The following is an 8,444-nucleotide window of genomic DNA, read 5'->3' as shown; positions in this document are numbered from 1 at the left end:
AAATGCATTCTTCCCGGGCTTCCAGATGGAGTGTGTGGGGGAGTGAGGGGGTGGGGGGACACCTGCGTGCATGATCGCACTCTCTCAGGGGCCAGCTGCAAGGATTTCATGCTCAAAAACAGGGAAAACCGCCTCTCGCTTCAGGAATTCCCACGGCAGCGACTGCCTCGGCTCATTGTCGTGCCCGCTGGTCCACGGCTCAGCTGAAATGCCGGGCTCCAGAGACGCTCCGGTCGCCGCCGCACACTGCCGTCCTTACCCTGCCGCTTCTGCAGCCCTCAGCCACGCACGGGCAGCACCCACCGGGGGTGGCGCACATCGGCTCTGTGGGTCTCGGACTTCCTGGATGTCTGTGCTCCCCAAGACTGGGGACCGTTCTCGCGTGGCCCCAGCGTAGGAGCCCGTGTGAGGCTGGGGGCCGGAGTGTGCGCTCCAGGAGTGGCGGGTGCTCCCATGGCAGAGTTCGCAGCTGGCGGCCACGGAGTCTGCTCTGAGCCTCTCCCTGGAATGGCCTCTTCCCAGGCCCTGCCTCTGGCAGGGGGAGCATCCCCGGCCTGGCTCGGCCTCCCTGCTGGTGCCACACTGGCGGCAGGGGACCCTGCCATCGACAGCCCCTCCTCGCAGCAGGAAGGCTGCTCACGCTACAGCATGAGACGTGGGTCCCACTCTTCCTGGCACGAGTCCCTCGAGAAACAACTCAGCAAAAGTGAGTTCTCTGTGTTTCCAGGGTTAAATAACATGAAGCTAGAAGCCTCCCAAGAGGCCCAGGTCTCCACCTCTCAGCCTCTTGGCATGCTGGGTGAGTTCTCTCTGATGGCCTCCGTGGCTGTTGTCATAGGCCCGAAAGGAGAAGCTGCATCATATTTTGTGCACAAACACCAGCCCGGAACGTGGTAGGTGCTCACTAAACGTGGGTTTTGTGGCCGAGTGAATTAGCTGCAGGTGGAATGAACCCTTTCTGAGCGTCCGGTATGCAACAGAGGTAACTGGGCACAGAACGGAGCAGCGCATCAGTGTCCTGTCAGCAGCTTCAGGACTTATCCTGGGGCCGGCACTGTGGCGCAGTAGGCTAAGCCTCTGCCTGCAGCGCCGGCATTCCTTACAGGCACTGGTTCAAGTCCCGGCTGCTCCTCTTCCGATCCAGCTCTCTGCTGTGGTCTGGGAAAGCAGTAGAAGATGGCCCAAGTGCTTGGGTCCCTGCACCCACAGGGGAGGCCTGGCTCCTGGCTTAGGCCTGGCCCAGCCCAGCTGTTTGGCCATTTGGGGAGTGAACCAGAGGGTGGAAGACCTCTCTCTCTGTCTCCCTCTCTCTCTCTCTGACTTTGAAATAAATAAATAAATCTTTAAAAAAAACAGGATACTTAAACATGTCCTTAACAAAGCAGCAAAAACATCTCTTAAACTTGACCCTTGTGTCTGTGTTTTTGATTTCCTGGGTGGCGCCGCTGCGTGGTGCCCCGGGCATTGCTGTGACCGCACACCCTGGTGTGCGGCTCCTCGCAGGGGGAAGCGCCGTGTGGTTGTTTCTACTGGGAGCTGAATGAATGTCTTCCTCGAAACATCATTTTTACTTGAAAGAATGAGTGACAGACGCACCGTGGCTGTTCAGCCCCGGGTGTTTGTGGGACATTTTCTCAAAAATGAACGGAGCGAGCCTGTCACTCCAAGGAAAGCCGCTGACAGCACGCATTGCCGGGGATCCAATGCGAGCTTTCAGGTGAAAATTGGCGTTTGGGAAGGCTCGTGCCGGCCTCCGCACCCGGCAGCTTCCCCGGCTGGAACGCTCCACGCTCGTGTGCTGCGTGGCGACTCAGAGCAGAGCTGACTTCTTAGCACCGTGGGCTGGGACGTGTCAGCTCGAGAGGCCTGCAGCTCAGAGTCCCAGCCTTCTCCGACGGACCGTGGCCCGCAGCTATGTGGGGAAATCCTTCTACGATCCACGGTGCGGCAATGAGGTTGAGAGCAGCGAAGGGGAGAGCGCGCGGTGGACTCTCTGGTCCCCCTGGCGTGGCCCTTAAGCTCCTGCAACGTCCTGGAGTCTTGCTGTCTGGAAGGAGATCCCCGCTGTCCACAAAGGCCTCCACTCACTCCTCTCTTCTGTGACCACATTTGTGCACAAGGCCCGGTTCCCACCCAACACAACACAGCCCACAGGCGAGGGCCAGAATCCCACCTGGCTGTCAAGCCAGACAGGAAAGAGATATGCAAATGTGACTCAATTGTCACTCCTTTCTGTTCTGTTTTGGGAAATACAGACACGTCTATCTGAGATAGCTGGTGCGAACACGCCGTGGCTTTGTTGTCATTTTTAAGGGTCTTAGCGGACAGGTGTTCTGCGTGCTCATCTCCACGTAGTCGACGCGACCGCCGGGCGGACTCAAGCTGTTGGCACCCTTCCTCTTTCTCCTCATCCTCACTCTGATCTGGGGAGCAGGGGACAGGAATCGACGGGCCAAGGCTCCTGACCCATGTGCTGCTGGGCCACAGAGCAGGATGTGCCTACCGCTGGGTGGTGAGCCCTAGCGCAGGAGCCTCCTCCCGGCCGCTCCTGCTGTCTCCCCAGCCCCTAGCGCCTCAGCATCCCTGTGGGTCTAGCATCGCTGCCTTCCCAGTTCTTGGGTCTCCTAAGCTCCCGTGGAGCTAAGAGTTTTTCTCTACTCACTTCACACCATGCCCCAGTGTTTTTGAAGGGATCCCATTGTTTGCCAAATATATGTTGTAGTGTTTCCAAGTTTGTCCCTTTCATAGTTTTTAAAAAAGTGATTGATTGATTAATTTGAAAGTCAGAGTTACATACAGAAAGGGAGAGACAGAGAGAGTGCAAATCTCCCATCTACTGGTCCACTCCCCAAATTGCCACAACGGTCAGGGCTGGGCAGGGCCAGGAGCTTCATCCTTATCTCCCTCCTGGGTGCAGGGGCCCAAGGACTTGGGCCATCTTCTGCAGCTTTGCCTAGGCTGTTAGCAGAGAGCTGGATTGAAAGTGGAGCAGCCGGGACTCGAACTGGCGCCCATATGGGATGCTGACACTGCAGCCGTGTTTTACCTGCTACACAGCGCTGGCTCTTTTTTTTTTTTTCCCCAAGATTTTGTTTATTTATTTGAGAGGTAGAGTTACAAACAGCGAGAGGAAGAGACTGAGAGAAAGGTCTTCCTTCTGTTAGTTCACTCCCAAAATGGCCGCAACGGCCGGAGCTGCGCCAATCCAAAGCCAGGAGCCAGGTGCTTCCTTCTGGTCTCCCTTGAAGGTGCAGGGCCCAAGCACTTGGGCCATCCTCCACTGCCTTCCCGGGCCACAGCAGAGAGCTGGACTGGAAGAGGAGCGGCTGGGACTAGAACCAGTGCCCATATGGGATGCCGGCGCTGCAAGTGGAGGATTAACCTACTGTGCCACGGCACCAGCCCCCAACACTGGCTCTTTAAAATTCTTTATTTTATTTTATTTTTATTTTATTTTTATTTTTTTTGACAGGCAGAGTGGACAGAGAGAGAGAGAGACAGAGAGAAAGGTCTTCCTTTTTGCCGTTGGTTCACCCTCCAATGGCCGCCGCGGCCTGCGTGCTGTGGCCGGCGCACCGCACTGATCCGATGGCAGGAGCCAGGTGCTTCTCCTGGTCTCCCATGGGATGCAGGGCCCAAGCACTCGGGCCATCCTCCACTGCACTCCCTGGCCACAGCAGAGAGCTGGCCTGGAAGAGGGGCATGGTGCTTTTAGACATGCAAATCATTTAAAATATGTTTTATATAATGTAAATGCTTAGTCTTTTAATTAATGGCTTTTGATTTATTCTATCAGGTTATTTCACCACAAGATTATGAAAATATTTTCTAAATTTTCTTTGAGCATTTCATTGTTGTCTATTTTTAGAATATTTATTTGATAAAATTTGAATTTAAAAAGCTATTGTTGAAGTGTAATTTACATGTAGTAAAATCATGTACCCATATTAATTATAGGCTCGATGAGTACTATACTACTATTGGTAAATGGTTATATTAAAATGTGTGGGCATTAAATTATAGATATTAATGTAGCATACATTAAAATGTGTAGGCCTCTCATGCATGCATTGTTGAATGTAACAATAATTGCATGGATATGTCACCATTTAGACATTCAGCTGTTGAGTATTTGAGTTTTATGCATTTTAGAATAAAACATTTTGTGTGTGGGCTGGGGCTGCGGCATAGCAGGTTAAGCCACAGCCTGCAGTGCTGGCATCCCACAGGGGCACTGGTTCGAGTCCTGGCTGTGGCCATTTGGGGAGTGAGCCAGCGGATGGAAGATCTCTCTCTGTCTCTCCCCCTCTTTTTCTCTGTAACTCTGCCTTTCAAATAAATAAGCAAATATTTTTGTATTATTAATAAAGCTAATATGAGCATTCATTTACAGGTCTTTGTGCACATAGAAGTTCAGGTCATATTCTCAACCTGGCTATTACGGGTACCAAGGAGAGCTGCCTTGGAAGCCGTTAGTGCTGTAGGCAGAAATCTGGAGGAATGTTCCAGGGTTTAACACTGTTTCAGTTTATGCTCTTAGGTTTTCCGCGTGGACAGCAAGGTGGTCTTCCAATAGCCATCATCTCCTCTTCCAATATTTAAACATGTTTCTTGTCCTGGCCTTGCTATGTCAGCCGGGACCTTCAGACAAAAGCTGACTGTGTGAAGGTTGGACGGTGGCTGTGCCGACGCCCAGCGCCCGGTGCCTCAGCACGTGACCGTATCTGCAGATAGAAGCAACCAGAGTAAAACGAGGTCCTCAAGGTGGGCTGCTGTTCAGTATGGACGCTGTCTGCATGGAAAGGGGATCTGGTGGGAGTCCTGCCTTCAAGGAGACAACACGTGAGCCAGGGACACCTGGGACCCCAGACCCTCCCTCCCAGCCCCGGGAGAGCCACCTGCCCGCCTTGATGCCGGTCTTCTAGCACCCAGAACTGCGGCCTCCCAGACATCTGTGCTTAAGCTACCTGGCACATGTGCTCTGCTGTGCAGAGCCAGCAAACAAGTGCGCAGAACGCGCCCCGGCCCCTCAGGCTCAGAGCCCTGTGGCCTTGCTTGTGTACTGAGGGTGGGTCAGCACATGACCTGGGCTTGGCCTGGGCTCACCTTTCCTGCTCCCCCATAGCCTCCCTCAGGCAGCTGCAGCCAGGCCAGGGCGGAGTGGTCTCAGCGGGCCTCAGTCACCTGGGAGCCGGAGGCAGGGGGCAGCTCAGCTCCTCCACACGTGGCCTGGCGTCCAGCCGTGGGCCAGCCCCACATCTTCACACGGTGCCCGTGGGGGCATGAGCAGACCCTGCCAGGCCTCTGGGGTCACCGCACTCCATTGCCAAGACAGGTCACGAGGCTGGCCTGTGTTCACACGGTGGGGACAGTGACCCAACCACTTATGGGACCAGGGGCAAACCCACACTGAGAGGAGATGGAAGGAGCTGGTGGCCATTTGGCCATTTCCACTCTGTTGGAAGCGGGCAGTGATTTGTTATGAAGTGGGATGCTGGGTGCGTCTAATAGATGCTATTAATTTGGAACATTTCATTCTACTCTCTGGTCACAGAAGAGGACGTGCGACTTCAGCAGAGGTTTCTGGCACCCGTATAGATGACCATATGGTGCTCTCATTTAACCTCTTAACATAATGAACAGCAGCCGCGGGTCCCGGTGCTCTGCCTCTGCTTGGCGTGCACTCGTCCTGCTCCCTGCTGGCGTGGGCTCCTGGAGGGCGGAGCTGTCTCTGTGTCAGTCCTCTGCCTGCACAGGGGCTGGGGCTCAGCAGGCTCCCAGTGGGTGTCCCCTGGATCCACTGCATCGGGTGTCATTGCCATTCAAGGCCCTGTTTCCTTGGTCACAGCAGATGGGGCACTGCAGGCGACGTGCCTTTTCCCAGGTGCCTGCATGGCCACCATCCGTCCTCCTCCTGCCTCGGTCCCCTTCCTGCCACGGGACCTTCTTCCTCCTCTGCTGTGCTAGCCGGCAGTGAGTGACGTCTGTCCAGAGGGGCAAGCGTGTTTGTTTCTGGTAGAATGGAAGCCCTTTCCCGCGGCGGGGGGGCTTTTGCCTTTCTCCGATGAGTCTTAGGTGAGAATTCTCTAGGGAAGTTCAAAATTCACAGGGAAGGAGACTCTGGAGAGACTCTACTGGGAATTTTGGTTTTTATTTGGATTTTATTTTTCTTTTCTGATTTCACTGTTTTTTTTTTTTTAAAGATTTATTTATTTATTTGAAAGTCAGAGTTACACAGAGAGAGGAGAGGAAGAGAGAAAGAGAGAGAGAGAGAGAGAGAGAGAGAGAGAGGTCTTCCATCGATGGTTCATTCCCCAGTTGGCTGCAATGGCCAGAGCTGCGCAGATCCAAAGCCAGGAGCCAGGAGCTTCTTCCTGGTCTCCCATGTGGGTGCAGGGGCCCAAGGACTTGGGTCATCTTCTACTGCTTTCCCGGGCCATAACAGAGAGCCAGACAGGAAGTGGAGTAGCCGGGTCTTGAACCGGTGCCCATATGGGATGCTGGTGCTTCAGGCCAGGGTGTTAACCCACTGCACCACAGCACCGGCCCCATGATTTCACTGTTTTTGCAATTTCACAGGAAAAAAAAAACATTGAGGACAAAAGTAGTGTGATGTCACATTCTCTCTTTTTAAGAAACATTAGCAGTTTCGTCACTGGGTGCCTCTGTTAGGAGAAGAGCAGGTTACCCAGCTCCGGGTCCCTGCGAGGGCAGAGGCACAGCTCTCTGGAGGGACTTGGGCCTCAGGCCTCCCTCTCCGAGCTGTCTGTGAAGATGCGACCTTGGCCTGGCCTACAGGGCAGGCACAGGGCGTGCAGGTGGACTGAGGTCTCCTGGCAGAGTGGGCACTGGGCCCCAGTGTGCTGAGTCCATGCTTCCGTGCCAACGGCTGACCGGCGAGCATTGCTGAGCCAGGGTGGAGATCAGGGCTGACTTGGAAGAGGACCTGTGTGAGCTTGGGGCCTCTGGAGAACCAGGCCGTGCAGTGGGCCCCACTTGAGCCAGAGCCATGGGAGCCAGGGCCTCTGGTTAATGGACCCCTCCCCTGTGGGAAGCAGGTGCACTCCACAAACCACACCCAACAATACTGTAGACTTAGTCTCTCCATCTCGAAAATAGGGTGATAACGATGCTTCCTCCTAGAATTGCTGCTGGGATAGAAAATTCACGGAGACCTGGTGGATGGTGTGTTACGAAAGTGGCCTTTTTTTTGAAAAAAAATTTTCTCTTATTTTATTTAAGTTTATTTGAAAGGCAGAGAAAGCAGACACAGAAAGATCTCCCATCCACTGGTTCACTCCCAAATGCCCACAACACTGAGGCTGGGTCAGGACAAGGCCTGGAGCCAGGAACAATCTGGGTCTCCCAGGTGGGTGGGAGGGGCTGCACTAGTGGAGCTGCCACCTGCTGCCCTCCAGGGGACACATCAACAGGAGCTGAAATGGAGAGTGGGCCAGCCTGTGACATGGGATCTGGCATCTCAAGTGGCCTCGGCCACACCTGCGGTGATGACCGTCCTTCTGTGTGGGCTTTCTGTCGCTGCCATAGTGAATTCTCACAAGCACAGTGGCCCAACACAGACTCACCATCTAGCATCCTGTAGATCGGACGTCTGGTCCGGGTCTCTCTGTGCCAAAGCCAAGACCTCCTCGGGGTTGCCTTCCCTTTGCAGGCTCCAGGGGAATCCATGTCCTCGCCCTCCCAGCTTCTGGAGGCCTCCCTGGGTGCATGGCCAGCAGCAGAGGCCAAACACCCACCAAGAACTTCTCTGACCTCTTGGACCCCTACCTTCCGCATTTAGGGGCCCTTGCGGTGGGACCCAGAGCTCAGGGGACTTCGCGACTCAGAGTCAGCTGATAACCTTGATTCTTTTCGCTTTGAAGCCTGGCATTCATAGACCCTGGGGATTGGGACACAGACATCTGTGGTTGGGGGAGGGCATTCCTCAGGCCTTGTAGCTACATTCATAATTGCTAAAACAGAATAGGAAAATCAGCGTAAGAAATGTGGGAGCAGCTCTTGGCACGTGGCTGTGAGCCGGCGCCGCAGTCAGCTCTCAGTGTTCCATGTGTTGGAAGTTCATGGGCAGGGAGCCAGCACGCCTGGACTCTGGTGAGGGCCCCTCTCGGGTGCTGACTGCCGACTTTCCCTGCTCGTCGCATGGGGAAGGAGGTGAGAGGCTCTCTGGGGTCCTTTTGTAGGATACTGACCCCCACCCGATGACCTGCTCACCTCCCAGTACCTGCCGGCAGCATCACCTCTGGGGTTAGGTTGCACATGGATTTCGGGGGTACATGACACAGGCACTCAGACCACATCCACGTCTCATCTTTGTGCTCAGCAAGTTACGTTCTGACTGTCAGGTGCTCTGCGGTTAGCTCTGCTGGGAGCAGAACGCCCTGCAGACCAGAGCAGGGCCTCATCCAACCAGCGAGCAGGGAGCA

The sequence above is a fragment of the Lepus europaeus genome, chromosome 17 (assembly GCF_033115175.1).
Source record: "Lepus europaeus isolate LE1 chromosome 17, mLepTim1.pri, whole genome shotgun sequence".
In the NCBI taxonomy this organism is placed as follows: Eukaryota; Metazoa; Chordata; class Mammalia; order Lagomorpha; family Leporidae; genus Lepus; species Lepus europaeus.
Note: the sequence above shows the minus strand (reverse complement) of the source record.